The sequence below is a fragment of the Pogoniulus pusillus genome, chromosome 10, assembly GCF_015220805.1.
Source record: "Pogoniulus pusillus isolate bPogPus1 chromosome 10, bPogPus1.pri, whole genome shotgun sequence".
Lineage (NCBI taxonomy): Eukaryota > Metazoa > Chordata > Aves > Piciformes > Lybiidae > Pogoniulus > Pogoniulus pusillus.
In genome coordinates this window covers 39,561,749-39,582,725 of record NC_087273.1, presented here as the reverse complement: position 1 = coordinate 39,582,725, position 20,977 = coordinate 39,561,749, and the positions used below count along the sequence as shown (strand labels likewise).

At 52.6% G+C, this 20,977-nt stretch overlaps 1 long non-coding RNA gene across 1 annotated transcript; it reads left to right on the top strand.

Moving 5' to 3' along the window:
- The first annotated feature begins 1,403 nt into the window (after positions 1 to 1,403).
- Positions 1,404 to 3,388, top strand: LOC135179055 (uncharacterized). Its single transcript, XR_010303896.1, has 3 exons — positions 1,404 to 1,503; positions 1,670 to 1,807; positions 2,602 to 3,388. It is a non-coding gene; the product is annotated as an uncharacterized LOC135179055 (long non-coding RNA).
- Positions 3,389 to 20,977: the final 17,589 nt, after the last annotated feature.

Genomic DNA, 20,977 nt, shown 5'->3' with positions numbered 1-20,977 from the left:
GGGCAGGGGACAAACCCTTCTCACTTGTGCCATGGCATAGGACAGGGGCAACGGGCACAAACTACAGCAAAAGAAGCTCCACCTCAGCATGAGGAAGAACTTCTTGGCTGTGAGAGTCACAGAGCTTGGAGCAGAGCCCTGCGAGGAGAGGCTGAGGGAGCTGGGGGGGTGCAGCCTGCAGCAGAGGAGGCTCAGGGCAGAGCTCATTGCTGCCTGCAGCTGCCTGCAGGGAGGCTGTAGCCAGGTGGGGTTGGGCTCTGCTGCCAGGCAGCCAGCAGCAGAAGGGGACACAGCCTGGAGCTGTGCCAGGGCAGGTCTAGGCTGGATGTGAGGAGGAAGTTGCTGGCAGAGAGAGTGATTGGCACTGGAATGGGCTGCCCAGGGAGGTGGTGGAGTGGCCGTGGCTGATTCTGTGATTCTATGATTTCACCTCTTGTGCAGGTGTCTCATTAGTTAGCTTCCATCCACTCTGTCTACTAACACAGTTGCTCATCAATTTCCTTCACAACTTTGATGTTAACTCCCTCAAAACCCTTCTCTTTCTCCATCAATATCAACAGAAAGCAGTTCAGAAGTGACAGCCTAGGAACAGGGACTGAAGTGGCCTATACCAGGGCTCATCTCTAGTTCATTGCATGGACAATCATGGTAATAAAGAGGATTTAATTAATCAGGGGTGCTGGGGGATGCTTCAGCTTGAAATGCCATTTTTATCCTGCACTTTATGTTTGCTAAGAACCCTGAGAGCTCATTTTATTCTCCAAAATGTTGCCTTCAGCCAGAGAGAGAGAGAGAGGAAAAGAGAGAGAGGCATAAAAGAGCTCTCCCATGGAGTCTTTACTTTTGTTCTCTGTATTGATTTTTCATAGTGGAATATTATACCACTGCAGCATGTGAGTGAGATGTGGGGAGGGGAAAAAAACAGCTTTTCCTCCAAGAAAAAGAAATAGAGAGGGAAAAAGGTGAAAACCAAAAACAAATAAAAGTCAACATGTTCCTGCTATTCTTTAAAACCTTTTCTTAAAGTTCTTCTCTTTTGGAATTATTAACTTTTATTTATTATCACAGAATCACAGAATCAAGCAGGTTGGAAGAGACCTCCAAGATCATCCAGTTCAACCTATCCCCCAGCCCTGTCCAGTCAACCAGACCATGGCACCAAGAGCCTCATCCAGTCCTTTGCTTTTCCTTTCCCTTTTCTTCTCCTTTTCCTTTCTTCTTCTCTCGTCCTTTACCTTTCCTCTTTTCCTCTCCTCTTTCACTTTTTCTTTCCTCCTTCTCTTTTCCTTTGCCATTTTCTTTCTCCACCTCCCCTTTTCCACCCAACCTGCAGCACATCCTCCCCCCGCCCCCGCAGCACCTGAGGCCAATTGCAGTCTCCTCCCCCCCCCAGCTGTGGCCACTTTGCCCTCCCTGCTCCCTGCCCCATATAAGCAGAGCAGGAGGAGCCCAGCCCCAAGCTGGGCCCATTGCGGGCCAAGGGATCCTCCGCCGGCATCCCAGGTGAGTGCGCACGGGCGAGCACCGGGGTGTGGTGGAGGGTTTCAAAGGCCGGGGGGCCTCGCTGGCCCCCCGGCTAGCTAGGGCCACCTTAGGGCTAGGCTGCTGACCATTTGCGACGCTGACTTTTAGCTCACGGTGCTAAGGTTGTGCTGTTGTTGTTATTGAGGCTGAGCTTTGTCTGGGAGTTTGCCTGCTTGAAGGACTTGTCACAGGTTCTGCCGCGGGTGAGAAGATGCAGATGGAGACGGAGATGAAGATGAAGACAGAGATGAAGACGGAGACAAAGACAAAGATGAAGATGGAGGTAGTGGTAATGGTGGAGCAGGAGCTGGTAAGGTAGGGTGGAGGGAGGTGGAAGGGCAGCAAGAGTTGTCTGAGGAAGAGAAAAGTGGGTGAGAGGATAACAAGGACTGCCTGGAGAAGGGGGAAAGGGGCTAGAGGGCAGCAGGGGCTGCTTGAGGGAGGGAGAAGGAGGAAAGGAGCTAGAGGGCAGCAGGGGCTGCTTGAGGGAGGGAGAAGGAGGAAAGGAGCTGGAGGAAAGGAGCTGGAAGGCAGCAGGGGCTGCTTGCAGGTAAGTGGAATGGCGAGGAGGGTGGTAGTGGCTGCTCAGGGGAGTAGAACATGGGGTGGGAGAGCAGCAGGGGCTCCCGGGGGTGGGCAGAAGTGGGAAAGGAGGTGGAGAGCTGCTTGAGGGAGGGAGAAGGAGGAAAGGAGCTGGAAAGCAGCAGGGACTGCTTGCAGGTAAGTGAAGTGGGGAGAAGGGTGGTAGTGGCTGCTCAGGGGAGTAGAAAATGGGGCTGGGAGAGCAGCAGGGGCTCCCGGGGGTAGGCAGAAGTGGGAAAGGAGGTGGAGGGCAGCAGGGGCTGCTTGAGGGAGGGAGAGGGGGGAAAGGAGCTGGAAAGCAGCAGAGGCTGCTTGGGGGAAAGTGGAGCTGAGGGGAGGGTGGTAGTGGCTGCTCAGGGGAGTAGAAAATGGGGGCCGGGGGGCAGCAGGAGCTGGGTGGGTGGTTGTGTGTTGAGTAAAATGCTTCAGTGTCTGTAGGAGACTGTGGAGCTCTGCTCTCTCCTCTTGCCCCTAATTCTGTGTTTCCTTCCAAAGGCTGCAGCAAACAGCAGTGCCTGCACTCCAGAGCCCCCACGGAGTCCACCCAAGAAGAGTGGAGCAGCAGCAGCTGCCCTGCAGCCCAGCAGGACCTGCTTGGTGTCACTGTCCAGGAGCCAACCTGGTTTTGTGTCAGCACTTTCTGGGTTCAAGCCTGGTGTCAAACCAGAGATGTGTGAAATGCTTCCTGAGGAGGCAAACGTTGGTGGAGCTTGAAGATGATTAAGTTCTAACTCCCCTCCCCCCAGCCCAGGCTGCTCCAGGGCTCTTCTCCTCAGTGTTACACAGAATCAAGCAGGCTGGAAGAGAGCTCCAAGCTCCTCCAGCCCTATCTGTGATGGTTTGGGTGTTACCCACCCCCAACACACAGTTACAATCACCCAGACTCTACTCAGCCCCTGGCAATCAAACAGATGAAGCTTGGCACAGCTGAGCCCAAGATCCCAGCACTTAGTTACAATAGGTGCAGCTCCACCCAGAAACACACAAGTGAAGAAGTAGTCCACAAGCACAACAGCCCTCCCAGAAACCAAAGTCAGCAGCAGGGCTTCCAACTCCCTTCCACCTTCCTGTCTCTCCTCTGCCTTCCCCCAGACTTTGCCTTGCATTCAAAGGGAGTTTGGGGGGTTAGGAAGCAGACAGCTTAGTTAAGCAGCAAGGGAAGTTAGAGAGAGAAGGGCAGCCCAAAAGCCACAGAGCAGACTGCCTTGGCTATGTTTGTGTGCTTGTTCTTACACAGCAAGGAGCATAAACTCAACCAGGTCAGGAGAGACCTCCCACATCACCCAGTCCAACCTAGCACCCAGCCCTATCCAGTCCTAGGAGTGGAGTAGGCATCAGCACTGTTTCCTTGCACTGCCTCTAATTAATTCCTCTCACCAAAATATCCCAGCTAGGCTCAAACAGAACCCAACCAACCAGCCCATGGCACTCAGTGCCCCAGCCAGGCTTGGCTGCAACACCCACAGCCACTCCACCACCTCCCTGGGCAGCCCATTCCAGTGCCAATCACTCTCTCTGCCAGCAACTTCCTCCTCACATCCAGCCTAGACCTGCCCTGGCACAGCTCCAGGCTGTGTCCCCTTCTTCTGCTGCTGGCTGCCTGGCAGCAGAGCCCAACCCCACCTGGCTACAGCCTCCCTGCAGGCAGCAATGAGCTCTGCCCTGAGCTTCCTCTGCTGTAGGCTGCACCCCCCAGCTCCCTCAGCCTCCACAATGTCTCTTTTTTTCCTCTCCCCCAATCTATTCATTTTCCATTTCCTATTGTTCTGATGCTGCAGGGATAATGAAAAGTCCTGTGGAAGCTAAGAGGTGACTTGATGTCATTTCAGCATGATCTTGACCTCCATGGAGGAGATATATATGGGCTCTACCAGCACTACCTACCTATGAATAAATCATTTCCCTTAACAAAACGTGGAGGGAGGGGAATATAATTCAGATATTAAATTTAACCTGTTCCATAGAACTCTGATTTAATCTCTCCTTGTGTGGGTGGTGCAATGGAAATGCTTGGATCAGCTTCTGGCATTAGCTGTGCAGCACAGAAAATCATTTAGGCTTTCCATCCATCCAACTAAGCCTGATGATGTGGACAGAATTGTTCTTGTTACTGTAAACCAGATGCATGGTCTGGGGAGAAAAGCCCCAAACATCTGGTACTGGACAGAAAAGGCATTTCAGAGGGGCTCTGCTGGAGGTGATCAGTGCTTTCCTGAAGCCAGAGTGCATGTCCAGTTGATAAGGTGGTGAATCAAGCCCTGTGAGGAGAGGCTGAGGGAGCTGGGGGTGTGCAGCCTGCAGCAGAGGAGGCTCAGGGCAGAGCTCATTGCTGTCTGCAGCTGCCTGCAGGGAGGCTGTAGCCAGGTGGGGTTGGGCTCTGCTGCCAGGCAGCCAGCAGCAGAAGAAGGGGACACAGCCTGGAGCTGTGCCAGGGCAGGTCTAGGCTGGATGTGAGGAGGAAGTTCCTGGCAGAGAGAGTGATTGGCACTGGAATGGGCTGCCCAGGGAGGTGGTGGAGTGGCTGTGGCTGGAGGTGTTCTTGCCAAGCCTGGCTGGGGCACTTAGTGCCATGGTCTGGTTGGTTGGGCAGGGCTGGGTGCTAGGTTGGGCTGGCTGAGCTTGGAGCTCTCTGCCAGCCTGCCTGATTCTCTGATCCTATGAAATTGGTCTGCAGAAAGAAAAGCAACAACCCAGAAAAAATAACCAACGGAGTTCCCAGTCTTGGAACTAGCATGGAAGAAGCAGAGGCCTGGGTGTGTGGTCAGCACCTAACAGGTGGATTTTACTCCCTTTGATCCTGGCCAGTAGAATATTCTCCCTCGGGACAACATTGCACCAGCTGGGGAATCGCTGTGGAGCTCTGAGGTGCTCCTTCCTTGCCTGTTGCCTGAGTGGCTGCCCTGCCCCATCCATTCTGTGTGGCAATCAGATGTGCCCTGATTTTGCTGGGCTGTGTGACCACAGGAGAGCTTTCCCAAAAGCTGCTAATGAATTTAGACCTCCTCAGTCCTTTGAAAATCGATGAGAGCAAAACAGGTAATGGCCTTAAGGGCTTCTCCTGCTATCTGCATAAATGAGTTTGAAGCAAATGAGAGAAGGAGACTTGGTGGCCTCGTGTGCAGTGCCTGCTGCTCTTAAATAACAGTCAGCAGCAGGAGCTGTTTGCACTTCACATCCTCTGTTTCCTTTTGCAGGCAGCATTTGGGCAGGGGCAGAACGACATGGGTGGGAGGGAGGCAGGTACAGAGAATACAGCCAGGAGCAGCTCAGGGACATAGAATGGTTTGGGTTGGAAGGGACCTCTAAAGGGCATTTAGTCCCAGCCCCCACAGTCAGCAGGGGCATTCTGCACTGGAGCAGGTTACTCAGAGCCTTGTTGAGCCTGACCTTGGCTATCTCCAGGCATGGGGCACCAAAACTCCTCCCTGGGCAACCTGTGGCAGGGATCCATCAGCCTCCTGGGGCAGAATTGTACCTTACATCCAACCTAAATCTGCTCTGTCACCACATGGACACTGGCACAGGTTGAGGGTGGTGAGACACTAGGACAGACTTTCCAGGGTGGTTGTGGAGGACAGAAGCACAGAATGGGATCTTTGATCCCATTCTGTGCTTCTGTCCTCCACAACCTCCCTGGAGGTGTCCAATGCCAGCTTGGATGAGTCCTTGAGCAACCTGCTCTAGTGGGAGGTGTCCCTGCCTATGGCACAGGGAGCTTGGAACTGGCTGAGCTTTGAGTTCCCTTCCAGCCTGAACCATTCTCTGAGCCTCAGATTTAACTCCCCTGAGCACAAGGCTGTTTTGAGCTGCAGTTTCTACCTCTCCACTCTTCAACCCAGAGTTTTGGGAGCCACTCCAGCAGCTCTTTCCTATTGAGTTTTCCTCCTTTTAGTTGTCTTTATGCATTTTCCCTACTGGTTAAGCTTTCCTCCCAGCAGCTCAGCAACCTAATGTCTGTCCAGCTGTGCCACCATTAGTCCAACAGCTCCTTTTAAACTGAATGGGGGAGGAAAGAATTGCTGATCTGGGAGAGTTTTTAATGGCAGTCTGTGGCTTTGCTGTGAGCTGAGAGCCTGTCAGCTCCTTGGCACTGCTGGGTGCTTCATTAGAGCTTGGCTCAGTGACATTTGAGCTTGAAGGTGTCCCCCAGGGTGAGGGAAGTTGACTACACTGCTTTCAAAATGGGACCTTCCAATGCCATTATCCATCTGAAAGGGCAGAAACAGATCAACTCTTTCAGCAGATGTGGGGAAGCAGTTTGGATTATCTTCCAGAGCATCCCAAGCTAGGGCAGAGCTGAGAACTTGGCTTTCAAAATGGGAACTGCTGATCCATCAGCTTCCTGGGGCAGAATTGCTTCTTGCATCCAACCTAAATCTGCTCTGCTCTCATGTAAAAATGTTGCCCCTTGGTCCTGTCACCACATGGCCCTTCACAGCATCACAGAGGTAACCAGGTTGGAAATGACTTTCAAGCTCATTGAATCCAACCCAGCACCTCACACCTGCTGATTAACTAACCCATGGCACTCAGTGCCCCAGCCAGGCTTGGCAAGAACACCTCCAGCCACGGCCACTCCACCACCTCCCTGGGCAGCCCATTCCAGTGCCAATCACTCTCTCTGCCAGCAACTTCCTCCTCACATCCAGCCTAGACCTGCCCTGGCACAGCTCCAGGCTGTGTCCCCTTCTGCTGCTGGCTGCCTGGCAGCAGAGCCCAACCCCACCTGGCTACAGCCTCCCTGCAGGCTCTGCTGCCCACCTGGGCACTGCTGCCTTCTCTGCAGCTCCTCTCTGCCAGCACCCCCAGGACCCTCTCTGCCTGGCTGCTCTCAGCCACTCTGGCCCCAGCCTGCAGTGCTGCTTGGGGTTGCTGTGGCCAAAGTGCAGAACCTGCCCTTGGCCTTGTTCATTGTGATCTTTGCTGGGAGCAAGAGAAGAGAAGACTGAGAGGGGATTGAATCAATGTCTATAGCTGCCTGAGGGCTGGGGGTCAGGAGGGAGGGACAGGCTCTGCTCACTGCTCCCTGGCACAGGACAAGCAGCAGTGGATGGAAGCTGCAGCACAGGAGGCTCCAGCTCAGCACAAGGGGAACTTCTTGCCTGGAAGGGTCCCAGAGCCTGGCACAGGCTGCCCAGAGAGGTTGTGGAGTCTCCTTCTGTGGAGCCTTTCCAGGCCTGTCTGGATGTGTTCCTGTGTGCCCTGAGCTGGGTTGTGTGGTGCTGCTCTGGCAGGGGGTTGCACTGGATGAGCTCCTTGGGTGCCTTTCAACCCCTCATATCCTGTGAGCCTGTGACAAGAGGAAAAGTTCCCTCTGGTATTTATCCACAGATCAGAATAAAACAAGGCAGAGGACTAGAAATATTTCATTCCTTTCCTATCACTTTCCTGCCCAATTACCCTTTGAATCCCTGTAGGAAGAGCTGTGTTTGTGTCTTGGGTTGCTTCCTGCAGTCCTCCAGGGAATGAATTGGTGCTGAGTGCTGCAGTCAAGACCAGGCAGATTGTCTCAGCCTGCAGCAGGTTTCACAGCCACAGAATGGTTAATTAATTTCCTGATTAATGCCTTTTTTTGGTTGGGTTTGGGTTTGGAGGTTTTCTTTCCCCCTCCCTCCTTTTCTTTCCAGGATGCTCCTGCCATTTGGCAGCTGTTTGGACAAAACTGCCTCCCTCCTTGCAGGGTTTCTGCTAGTGAAAGGAAGTGGAGCAGAGCAAATGGGCTGATGGAATTAGCCAGCTCACCAGTTGGGTGGGATAAAATCAGTCATCCTGCTCTAATTTGATGGGGGGGGGGGGGGAATCTCTTCTTTTTAGGAACTGTGTTAAATCAGAGATTATTCTGCTGGGTAGGTGCCACTGTGCCAAGTGTCTGTGCTCACAGGACTCCCCTTCCCCCCTCTTTTTAAACTGCAGCTCCACAGAGAAGGATTTTGGAGTTCTGGCAGGCAGCAAAGTCTCCATGGGACAGGAATGTGCCCTCGATGGCCAAGAGGGCAAAGGGAACCTGGACAGGCTGCAGAGGTGGGCGCAAGCCAAGCTCAGGAGCTTCAACAAGACCAAGGGCAAGGTCCTGCAGCTGGGTGGAGGCAATGCCAAGCACCAATCCAGGCTGGGCAGTGCCAGGCTGGAGAGCAGACCTGGGCAGAGGACCTTGGGGGTGCTGCTGGAGGAGAAGCTCAGCAGGAGCCAGCAGTGTGCACTTGCAGCCCAGAAAGCCAAGCAGAGCCTGGGCTGCAGCAGCAGCAGTGTGGCCAGCAGGGCCAGGGAGGGGATTCTCCCCCTCTGCTCTGCTCTGCTGAGACCCCACCTGGAGTCCTGCATCGAGCTCTGGAGCCCCTGGGCCAAGAGGGCTGTGGAGATGCTGGAGAGTGTCCAGAGCAGGGCCAGGAGGATGCTCAGAGGCTGCAGCAGCTCTGCTGTGAGCACAGCCTGAAAGAGTTGGGGCTGTGCAGGCTGGAGCAGAGGAGGCTCCCAGGTGACCTTCTTGTGGCCTGCCAGGAGCTGAAGGGGGCTCCAAAAAAGCTGGGGAGGGACTTTTGAGGCTGTGAGGGAGTGGCAGGAGTGGGGGGAATGGAGCAAAGCTGGAGGTGGGGAGAGTGAGGCTGGAGGTGAGGAGGAAGTTGTTGAGCATGACAGTGGTGAGAACCTGGCAGGGGTTGCCCAGGGAGGCTGTGGAAGCCTGGAGGTGTTTCAGGCCAGGCTGAGTGAGGCTCTGGCCAGTCTGATGTAGTGTGATGTGTCCCTGGGCATGGCAGGGGGGTTGGAACTGGCTGCTCCTTGTGCTCCCTTCCAACCCTGACTGGTTCTAAGGCAGCCATGGGCAGCAATGTGCCCCTGTGGCCAAGAGGGCCAATCACACCAGGAAAAGTGTGGCCAGCAGCTCTAGGGAGGTTCTTCTCTCCCTCCACTCTGCCCTGATGAGACCACACCTGGAAGATTGTGTCCAGTTTTGGGCTCCCCAGTTCAAGAGGGACAGGGACCTGCTGGGGGGAGTCCAGTGGAGAGCCACAAGGATGTCTGGGGGAGATGAGCATCTCCTCTGCAAACAGAGGCTGAGAGCCCTGGGGCTGGTTAGGCTGAAGGTGGCTGAGAGGGGACCTGATCTGTGTCTCTAAACGTGAGGAGTGGGTGCCAAGTGGCAGGGTCCAATCTCTTTTTGCTGGTGTGCAGCAGTAAGAGAAGGAGCAATAGATACACACTTGAACAGAGAAGGTTTCACCTCAGCATGAGGAGAAACTTCTTCACAGTGAGGGTGCTGGAGGCCTGGAGCAGGCTGCCCAGAGAGGTTGTGGAGTCTCTTCTCTGGAGGCTTTCCAACCCCACCTGGATGTGCTCCTGTGTGCCCTGCCCTGGGTGCTTTTGGCAGGGGGTTTGGGCTGGATGATCTCTGGAGGTCCCTTCCAACCTCTGTGTAGTTATTGCCTCTCTTCTCACTGCACTCTGCTACCCAAAAGAAACAAAAGCAGAGGCTGGTTCCTGACTGATTGCTCCACTGAGCCCAATTCATCTCAAGCCTGAACAGCAAGACTTGGCCCTTTTAAAGCAAGATGCCAGCTTGATGCACAACATGGGCCAGGCAGTTTGGAAAGGTCTGTTGTAAATGGGTTTCAATCTGCTTATAAATCAATTAATCCCAACCCAGCCTTGCAAGCTGAATGTTACTTAGTTGTGTTCTCTCTCTCTAGGTGCTTGGGCAGTGTGGCAGCAAATGTTGGCTTGGAACCAAGCAGGACTTCAAAGCCAGCAAAGGTGAAGTTAACTTCACTTCCAATAGCTTTGGATCTTGTCATTGGCTTAGGTATTCTCTCTTTATTAAATGCCAGGGCTTGGTGAACCTGTAAAGAAATGCTGCTGGGCATCAAGAAACAAATGAGCCAGAGTGGTGTGTGCCACACTGAAGGGCTGCTTTAAAGAGTTACTGCTGGTTAAAAAGGTCACATCCTGTGCTTCTGTGCTCCATAGCCTCCCTGGGCAGCCTGTGCCAGTGTCTCACCACCCTCCCTATGCTCCACAGCCTCCCTGGGCAGCCTGTGCCAGTGTCTCACCACTCTCACTGTGCTCCACAGCTTCCCTGGGCAGCCTGTGCCAGTGTCTCACCACCCTCACTGTGCTCCACAGCCTCCCTGGGCAGCCTGTGCCAGTGTCTCACCACCCTCACTGTGCTCCACAGCCTCCCTGGGCAGCCTGTGCCAGTGTCTCACCACCCTCCCTATGCTCCACAGCCTCCCTGGGCAGCCTGTGCCAGTGTCTCACCACCCTCCCTGTGCTCCACAGCCTCCCTGGGCAGCCTGTGCCAGTGTCTCACCACCCTCACTGTGCTCCACAGCCTCCCTGGGCAGCCTGTGCCAATATCTTACCACCCTCACTGTGCTTGAGGTGAGGAGAAAGTTCTTCCCTGAGAGAGTCATTGGACACTGGAATGGGCTGCCCGGGGAGGTGGTGGAGTCGCCGTCCCTGGGGCACTTCAAGCAAAGGTTGGACGTGGCACTTGGTGCCATGGTCTGGCCTTGAGCTCTGTGGTAAAGGGTTGGACTTGATGATCTGTGAGGTCTCTTCCAACCCTGATGATACTGTGATACTGTGATACTGTGTGCCAGGGCAGGTCTAGGCTGGATGTTAGGAGGAAGTTCCTGGCAGAGAGAGTGATTGGCACTGGAATGGGCTGCCCAGGGAGGTGGTGGAGTGGCTGTGGCTGGAGGTGTTCTTGCCAAGCCTGGCTGGGGCACTTAGTGCCATGGTCTGGTTGTTTGGGCAGGGCTGGGTGCTAGGTTGGGCTGGGTGAGCTTGGAGCTCTCTGCCAGCCTGCTTGGTTCTCTGATTCCAAAGCAGTCCCAGTCCTTTTGCAGACACAGGTAGCATCCATGTCCAGCCTTATCACTCCCTTTGATTCCTCTGGCATTAAAGGGTTGATCTGAGCTAAAGCAGCAGTGAAAAATACATAACCCTTTTTCCAGGGTGTAGCCAAAGGGGAATGGAATCACTCTCAGAAACCCACAACCTCCAGTTCTTTGCTAATGTCATATTAAACTTGTGGCCTATCTCAGCCTGGAGGGGAAAGGGAGGAAGATTAAATAGGAGAAAAGATAAAGGATTACTCTTTTGTGTTTTACATTCTAGGTTGGGAAATAAAAGTGAAGTTGTCTAAAGTTGCCATTCTGTCTGATAGCTTTGAGCAAACTGCAAATGCTGTCAAGCTGGAGCAGAAAGCAATATTCCTCTCTTCCCACAGGAAGCAGTAGAACTGCCTTGCTGGCCACAGGCCATTTTTATACCTGAAATGAAATACATGGCAAGGAGGGAAGCAGATTGCAGCTCTCCCTTGTCACATCTGTGCCCCTGCAGACAGCCAGAGCTGTGGATGCTGGCTATGAGCACTCACACTGCTGAAACCTGCTTCCAGCCTGCTTGATTCTGTGGTCTAGTTGATTGGGCAGGGCTGGGTGCTAGGTTGGGCTGGACGATCTTGGAGGTCTCTTCCAGCCTGCTGGACACCTCACACTAGAGCAGGTTGCCCACAGCCTCATCCAGCCTGGCCTTAAACACCTCCAGGGATGAGGCTTCTGCCACCTCCCTGGGCAACCTCTTCCAGGCTCTCACCACCCTCATGCTGAAGAACTTCTTCCTAACATCCAGTCCAAACCTGCTCTCTCTCAGCTTCAAACCATTCCCTCCTGTTGTATTGCAGGACATCCTTATGCAAAGCCCCTTGCAGCCTTTCTGCAGGCTCCCTTCAGGCACTGGCAGGCAGCCTTAAGGTGCCCCTGGAGCCTTCTCCTCTGCAGGCTGCACACCCCCAGCTCCCTCAGCCTGTGCTCACAGCAGAGCTGCTCCAGCCCTGGGATCATCTTTGTGGTCTCCTCTGGACTCTCTCCAGCAGCTCTGTGCCCTCCTGCTGCTGGGGACAGCAGCACTGGAGGGAGGATTGGAGAAGAGGTCTGAGCAGAGCAGAGCCAAGGGGCACAATGCCCTCTCCTGGCCTGCTGCCCACACTCTGCATGCAGCCAGCACACAGCTGCAGGAGGGCACTGCTGGCTCCTGGGTTGCTGCTCAGCTCCTAACACCCCCAAGTCTCTTTCTTCAGGGCTGCTCCCAGCCCATTCTACCCCCAACCCACTCTGCCCCCAGCCTGGATTTGTGCCTGAGATTGGCCAGACCCAGCTGCAGGATCTTGCCCTGTGACTTGTTGCACCTCCTGCAGCTGGCACTGGGCTGTGATATTTAATCCATGGCTCTGGCAGAGAGCACCCTCAGTAAATTCTAAGCTCCCATTTGGGTCTCAGTTAGGTAGGTGGAGTACAAAAGAGAACAAAAAGTTCTCCTTCCACACTCTCTCTGTGGCTGTGCTGCTGCATTTGTGCACAGCAGTGACATTTTCTCCCAGCACTAACAGACTTTTCCCTTCATGTGGCATACTCCTGCCTGATGTTTTCCTCTTCCCATTTGCTGTCTTTAGTGTGCTCCTCCATCACCACACTGGCTTTGGGGATGGCCAAGAAATAGGGGTGCAGGGCAAGCTTATCAGATAGATGGGGTAGTGGCAGGAGAAGATGAGGATGCTCAAGCAAGAAAATGCCTTCTGCCAGTCGTGCCTCGACTCCTAACATTTCAACTCTCCTGGTGGCTCTTCCTTTACTCACCTGGGAGACTTGGAAATGGCTCCAAGTGGCTTTCTTGGAGCTGAAAGATTTATTTGCTCTGGAAAAGAGCTTTGTTCATTATGCAAAGCTGAATTAAACATCTGTTAATTGTTCTCCTCCCCGCCTCGATTAAATGTCACTGAGACATTTCGCATCTCCAGCGCAGGCATCCCAGTTCATAAACGGAAAGGCCACATCCTGCTCGTGTTTACACTGGTTCAGGGAGCAGCTGAGCCTGCTCAGGTGTTTGCACCACAGCTTCCTGCAGAACCACAGGGGAAAAACCACTTCTGGTGTTCTGCAGTGGAAGGGTTCCTGCTGCTGTCCCTGCTGGAGGTGTTCAGTCAGAGCCTGGCTGGGTCACTGAGTGCCATGGTCTGGTTGGTTGGGCAGGGCTGGGTGCTAGGTTGGGCTGGCTGAGCTTGGAGCTCTCTGCCAACCTGCTGGATTCTGTGATTCTAAGCTTATGAGGTTTTGTTCAAGATAAAGACAAGAATTAGGGTTTTGAGAGGGGAATTGAAGCCTTGGGGCCTCTACTCAGTGTCAGGCTGTGAGGTGTTGCTCTTTGGCCATGGATTGTGATACAATAATGAAGTAGTATGTAGGAATTGGGTTTCAGGCAGGGAGCAGCTACGTTTGTCCAGCTAAGAGCTGATAATTAACTGGTTAGCAGGGCTGTGGTGACAGGATGAGTGACAGTGGTTTGGCCCTGGAGCAGGGGAGATTTAGGCTGGACATCAGGAGCAAGTTCTGAACAACAAAACCCTGAAACAAGCTGCCCAAGGATGTGGTTGAGCCTCTGACCCTGGAGACATTCAAGATCAGGCTCAGTGTATCCCTGAGCCTCCTGATCTGGTTGGGGGATCCCTGTTGGCTGCAGGGGAGTTGGACAAGATGAGCTTTGAGGGTCCCTTCCAGCCCAAAGCAACCCCCAGAGCTGTGAATAGCTCTTTCTGTGCCGCCTGCAGCTGATTACCAACCTGCAGCTTGTGAAACTGCTCTGAGCTACCTCCTTTGGCAAGGTTATTTTTGGCTGAGCTGTCAATAACAGAAAAGTGTTCTTTGAGCCCTTGCTTCTGAAGCAGTTTGCTTTGTCAGGTAGCAGGAACAATATCTGTGGGAGGGCAACGCTTAACATTCCACTTCAAACATAATAGTATAGGTTTGGAAGGGGGAAATTACTGTTATGAGTCTGTGCATCATTAATATCCTCATTAGAGCCCATGAGTTTTGCCTGTGGTGCTTTCTTCTGCAGCTCTGACAGCTCAGAGATATCTATTTCAAGCTGAATTAAGAGGAACAAGAAATCCCTTCCTGCCCTGGACACCTGCATGAAGTATGTGGCTTAGCCTCACCGTGGTTCTGCTGAGCTGATTTGTACCCTGCGTTAAGACTGCAGGATCACCAAGCAAGACCTCTGCCTACACAACCTAAGCAATGCATGCAAGCAACGGGGGGTGGTGGGGGGAACCCCACTCATGAATGGCATCAATCTGCCTGCTGCATGCAAGGGGAGGGAGGGCTGGAGGTAGGAGACACATCACAGCTACCATCTCTTGCAAGCATCCTAACGCCAGGCAAACGCGGACAAAGGCGCTGGCAAGGCTGAAGGAAACAAGCCCTGGGGGTGGGACTCTGAACCTCAAGGCAATGTTCGATTTCAGAGGTGAGCAGGATTGTTTGGAGAGCTGTTTGCATCAGGTGAGCTGCTGGCTCAGGCTGGTAACTGGGTCCTCTGGGCGCTGAAAGCTAATTTCGAGCGAGTGAATTCAGTCCTCTGACCGGATCCTACCTAATGCCCCCAATCCCTGCTGTTAAGGAGAAGGATTTTGCCGAGCCCTTTCGATTTCCCCGGGCCTGATGGCTAAGAGCAGAGCAGAAGCAGCCCTGCAGGAGATGCTGGTTTCACAGCCAGCGACAGAACTCAGCCCCCAGCGCGCTGCGCTGTCTGGGGCGGCACACAGCGAACGTCCCGAAGCTGCGGCTGGAAGCTGACACCGAACATCAGCCGGAGAAGTGAAAGACTTCAGCTTCAGAGCCTGCCTTCTTTCCTTCCTCCCTCCCTCCCTCCCTCCCTTCTCTCCCCTCCTTCTCTTCCCTTCCTCCCTCCCTCCCTCCCTCTTTCCTTCTTTTCTTTTCTTTTCTTTTCTTTTCTTTTCTTTTCTTTTCTTTTCTTTTCTTTTCTTTTCTTTTCTTTTCTTTTCTTTTCTTTTCTTTTCTTTTCTTTTCTTTTCTTTTCTTTTCTTTTCTTTTCTTTTCTTTTCTTTTCTTTTCTTTTCTTTTCTTTTCTTTTCTTTTCTTTTCTTTTCTTTTCTTTTCTTCCTTCCTTCCTTCCTTCCTTCCTTCCTTCCTTCCTTCCTTCCTTCCTTCCTTCCTTCCTTCCTTCCTTCCTTCCTTCCTTCCTTCCTTCCTTCCTTCCTTCCTTCCTTCCCTCCTTCCCTCCTTCCCTCCTTCCCTCCTTCCCTCCCTCCTTCCCTCCTTCCCTCCTTCCCTCCCTCCCTCCCTCCCTCCCTCCCTCCCTCCCTCCCTCCCTCCTTCCTTCCCTCCTTCCTTCCCTCCCTCCTTCCTTCCCTCCTTTCTCTCTCTCTTTTTCTCTTCCTCTCTTTCTCTCTTTCCCCCTTTTCCCCTTTCTCCCTATTTTCTCTCTCTCTTTCTCTCCTATTCTCTTCCCTTTCTTTCTCTCTCTCTCTTTCTTTCTCTCTTCCTCTATTTCTCTCTTCCTCTCTTTTTCTCTTCCCTTTCTTTCTCTTTCTCTCTCTTTATCTCTTCCTCTATTTCTCTCTTCCTTGCTTTCTTTCTCTCTCCCTTTCTCTCTTTCTTTCTCTCTTTCCTTCTCTTCCTCTCTCTTTCTCTCTCTTCCTCACTATCTTTCTCTCTCTGTGTCTCTCTCTTTCTCCCTTTCTTTCCTCTTTCTTTCTTTCTCTTTCTCTCTCATTCTCTCTTTCTCTCTCTCCTCTTAAACCAATGCCCTATTTATTCAACCTGCAAAACCTGTGAAGCTGCCCAGGGTGCCAGGAGCTGAACTGCTGCACTTCCAATGCTCCATGTGCCTGAAAGAGGACAAAGCCACCACCAGGGAGATAATGACAGCTACACACTAAGGGCAATATAAGAGACTGATCACAGCTCCTAGAATTAAAGACTGGCTCAGGTTTGGAGAGGACTTCAGAGCTCATCTACTCCAACCTCCCTGCTGTGCCAGGCTCCCACCACCCTCACACTGAGAACTTCTTCCTCAGCTCCAGATCAGCTCCTAACCTGCACTGTGTATTCTTTCTCCCCAGGTGCAGGGCTCTGCATGTGCTTCTCCTCCTCAGTTTGGAACTGGCCATAATGGCAAAGAGCCCAAACTTGTTGTCCAGCTAGACCTGAGACACTCTGCTGGGCATGGGTTTAGTGCCACTGAATCAAGGGGCCAGAAACACCTCCAGATCCAGGTCTGTTGTTTAAAGCAGCTCTTAACAGGGGGAAGAACAATATTGTACAGTGTTTTAATGCTCTAAATCCCAAACCAGTGCCCCATTTGCTCAGAGCAGCCAACATTTCCCTTCAGTCCTTGATTTCAACCCTGCTTCTTCCTCATTTTTTATCCAGCTAGACTTGAGACACTCTGCTGGGCAGAGTTTGGGTTGGAAAGGACCTCCAAAGGTCATCTAGTCCAACCCCCCTGCAGTCAGCAGGGACATCCTCCACTATGTTTTTAGTGCCATTGAATCAAGGGGCCAGAACCCTCTCCAGATCCAAGTCTGTTGTTTAAAACAGCTCTTAATAGGAGGAAGGAAAATATTGTCTTAGTGTTTTAATGCTCTAAATCCCAAACCAGTGCCCCATTTGCTCAGAGCAGCCAACATCTCCCTTCAGCACTTGATTTCAACCCTGCTTCTTCCTCACTTGGTGTCCAGCTAGACCTGAGACACTCTGCTGGGCATGGGTTTAGTGCCACTGAATCAAGGGGCCAGAAACACCTCCAGATCCAAGTCTGTTGTTTAAAGCAGCTCTTAATAGGGGGAAGAAAAATACTGTCCTAGGGTTTAAATGCTCTAAATCCCAAACCAGTGCCCCATTTGCTCAGAGCTCCCTTCAGCACTTGATTCCAACCCTTCTCTTCTCGCAAGAGTGGCCCTAACACATTGAGCTTTGCCACCCTCGTTACAGCTCCTCTCCAGTAGAGCTCAGAAGTTAATGAATGCGACTGTTCTAAAGGTTTTAGTGGAGCTCCATCTCCTTTGTGCAAGAGTTAAGGTTCATTTAGCAACAAGCCTGGTGCTTTACAACATTCAATTGCTCCTCTTGCTTCGGTGCTTTACAGCGTTTCAATTGCTTCTCTTAGTTTTTATTGCTCTCCCCCAGCTGTCTCCTGCCTGCAAGACTCCATAAAGGCAATTAGAATTTTTTGGTGTTTGCTGCTTTCAGGCAGTCCTGGAGCAGGTTTTTTTCCCCTCTCTCTTGCATTCCATCTCTATCTCCCCAGACAAAACAGGGTAGGTCAAAAACCTCTTTAGAAATCTATCTAGAAAATAGATGCACACAGGCAGGATGTTTGATAATGTTGGGTTTCTAGCCTATTAATCCAGGCATCCTATTTTACTCAGGCCACTTGGATCCCTCCACTCAGCTCCTCATCAGCAAAAAAATGGTTGCAGCACTTGAGGAGAAGCTAAATGTAGGGAGAAGGCTGCTCTGTCCAACGTCATTAAAACAGGAGATGTTGAGGCAGAAGTTTTACATGGGCAAGCAAAGCAGAACCACCTCTGCCTGAAAACAGAACCACCTCTGCCTGAAAACAGATCCACCTCTGCCTGAAAACAGAACCACCTCTGTCTGAAAACAGATCCACCTCTGCCTGAACTCAGAACCACCTCTGCCTGAAAACAGAACCACCTCTGTCCTGAACTCAGAACCACCTCTGCCTGAAAACAGAACCACCTCTGCCTGAAAACAGAACCACCTCTGTCTGAAAACAGATCCACCTCTGCCTGAAAACAGAACCACCTCTGCCTGAAAACAGATCCACCTCTGTCCTAAAAACAGAACCACCTCTGCCTGAAAACAGAACCACCTCTGTCCTAAAAACAGAATCCCCTCCCTTGCCCTGTGCCCACACTGCTCTGGCTGCAGCCCAGCACAGGGCTGTGTCTGGGCTGCACTCACCCTGCAGGCTCCTGTGGAGCTTTGCATCAGCCCAGACCCCCAGGGCCTGTTCCTCAGGGCTGCTCTCAGCCATTCCCTACCCTGCCAGGATTTCCCACAATGTCCACTTGCTGGGAGTAAAACATAACACAAACCTCTTGGCCAAATGCTTGCTTTAACTCTGCTAGGGGGAAAATAGCAACTTCTCATCTTTCTCACTTCCACAGTCAAAGTTTTGCTGGTGACCTAAGCTTTCCCCTCCAGTTTTTAATGTATGATTCCAGTGCTCTCTTTTGAAAGGTTCCTTCTCTTTTCTTTTCCTAACCATGGTTCTTTTCTTCTTTTTCTTCCTCCAGATTTCATTTCAGTAGCATTTGACTGCTGGCAGAGTTCCTGTTCTCCCTGATTCTGTTATGTCCTTTGGCTATTACATGTCTCTAAAGGAGAGCTGAGCTGTACAGAGAGGCTCTCACTGCCACTGATGTTTATAGGGCAGGAACTAGGCAGAGAACTTTTTGCTTCCTCTTGAACTCTTCTGCACACAGAAATGTCCTCACTGCTTCACTGGACCCAGAAACTGTCCAGATTTTCATAGGATCATGGAATCAGGCAGGCTGGCAGAGAGCTCCAAGCTCACCCGGCCCAACCTAGCACCCAGCCCTGCCCAACCAACCAGACCATGGCACTAAGTGCCCCAGCCAGGCTTGGCTGCAACACCTCCAGCCACAACCACTCCACCACCTCCCTGGGCAGCCCATTCCAATGCCAATCACTCTCTCTGACAACAGCTTCCTTCTCACATCCAGCCTAGACCTGCCCTGGCACAGCTTTAGGCTGTGTCCCCTTCTGCTGCTGCTGGCTGCCTGGCAGTAGAGCCCAACCCTGGAACAGGGTGCCCAGGGGGGTTGTGGAGTCTCTCTCTCTGGAGGTATTCAACCCCTGCCTGGATGTGTTCCTGTCCTGGGTGATGCTGCTCTGGCAGGGGGTTGGACTGGCTGAGCTTTGAAAGTCCCTTCCAGCCCCTGACATTCTGTGATTCTGTGACAACTGACATCAAGTCCAACTCCACCAAGCCTGGTGCCAAACCCCACAGCCCTTAGCACCACATCTCTGCATCTCTTAAACACCTCCAGGCATGGGAGATGCAATCACCTCCCCAGGGAGCTTATTCCAAGTGACATTGGTACAGAAAGCACTCCATAAAGACCAACCTGTTCTGGCTGCTGCTCACAGAGGATGCTGAGCAGAGACAGTGTTTTTATTTATTAATTAAGGATTTGGAAGAGATGAGGTAGAGCTGCTCCAGATCCATCAAGATTCATTGTCTTCAGGGGCAGATGGCAGCAAACTGCTGGAGTTTGAAGTACTGCACTGCTTTTGTCCTGCTGTGCAGATCAGCCCTTCCCACCAGCTCAGGAAGTTTACCTACTTGATTTCAAACTGGGTCCAGTTCTGGGCTCCTCAGTTCCAGAGAGATGTTGAGGTGCTGGAAGGTGTCTCTCTTGAATGGGGGAGCCCAGAACTGGACACAGCACTCCAGGGCTGGCCTGAGCAGTGCTGAGCACAGGGGCACAAGAACCTCCCTTGTCCTGCTGCCCACACTGCTCCTGAGCCAGCCCAGGATGCCGTTGGCCCTGCTGCCCACCTGGGCACTGATGCCTCCTCTGCAGCTCCTCTCTCCCAGCACCCCCAGGGCCCTCTCTGCCTGGCTGCTCTCAGCCACTCTGGCCCCAGCCTGCAGTGCTGCTTGGGGTTGCTGTGGCCAAAGTGCAGAACCTGCCCTTGGCCTTGTTCAGTCTCATCCCCTTGGCCTCTGCCCACCCATGCAGCCTGGCCAGGTCCCTCTGCAGGGCTCTGCTCCCCTCCAACAGCTCCACAGCTGCTCCTAGCTTGGTGTCATCTGCAAACTCACTGCTGCTGGACTCAATGCCCTGCTCCAGATCATCAGTAAAGACATTGGCCAGGACTGTGCCCAGCACTGCTCCCTAGGGCACACCACTGGTGCCAGCTGCCAGCTGGGTGTGGCACCATTCACCACCACTCTCTGGGCCCATCCCTGCAGCCAGTTCTTGACCCACACCAGAGTGACTCTGTCCCAGCCAGGAGCTGCCAGCTGTGCCAGGAGCTGCTTGTGGCAGAGATGCCAAAGGCTTTGCAGCAATCCAGGTAGCCTCCATCTACAGCCTGCCCCCCACTCACCAGGCAGGAACCTGATCCTCAAAGGAGCTGAGATTGGTCATTACTGTGGACCTGAGATGTTTGGCTAACAGTGTTGGCAACTGCAGACACAGCTCTGCAGAGGTTTATTCAGTCTTGCTGCCTCTGATGAGAAAAGAGGGGAGGTGCAGATCAGAAGGGTGCTAATTCCTTCAGCTTCCAGCTTCCAAATTAATGGCAGTGTAAAACATGAACACCTCAATTAAACGAGGATGAGGATAAATCAGAGCCACCCCAGAGACCTTTCTGGAAAAGACTCCTGTGGTGGAAGGGAAAATGAGCTGCTTCTCTGTGCTTTTTGCCTCCTCCTTGACACTCCTGCTGGAATAATGTTGTTTTCTGGGCAAGCAGAGAAAGAAGACAAGCAGAGGAGGGCAGTCATTTAATGGGCAAGGGAGGAAAAGGCAAGGTTAGAGATGTATCAGTAGGATCTGGGCTGGCTACATTGCAGGGGAGCTCCAATTTTTCAGCTTTCAAGCTTTGAAGAGAAAATGTTAGCCCAATCTTGCATGTGGAAACCAAAGCATACCTGTACAGGCAGCTCTGGACCTGTGGTCAGCTCTGTGTCCCCTTCTTCTGCTGCTGGCTGCCTGGCAGCAGAGCCCAACACCACCTGGCTGCAGGCAGCAATGAGCTCTGCCCTGAGCCTCCTCTGCTGCAGGCTGCACACCCCCAGCTCCCTCAGCCTCTCCTCATAGGGCTATGCTCCAGGGCACCTGAATGGCTCAGCCAGGACTGGTTCAGAGATTCTATCAGCTTCTCCCTAGCCCTTGAATGCCTGCAGAGCATCCTAGGAAATGCAGTGGAGATCAAGCATTCCACTGAACAATATTGCCTGGGGATCATCCATAGGGATCATCTTTAGGGTTACAGGCTGCATTGAAAGC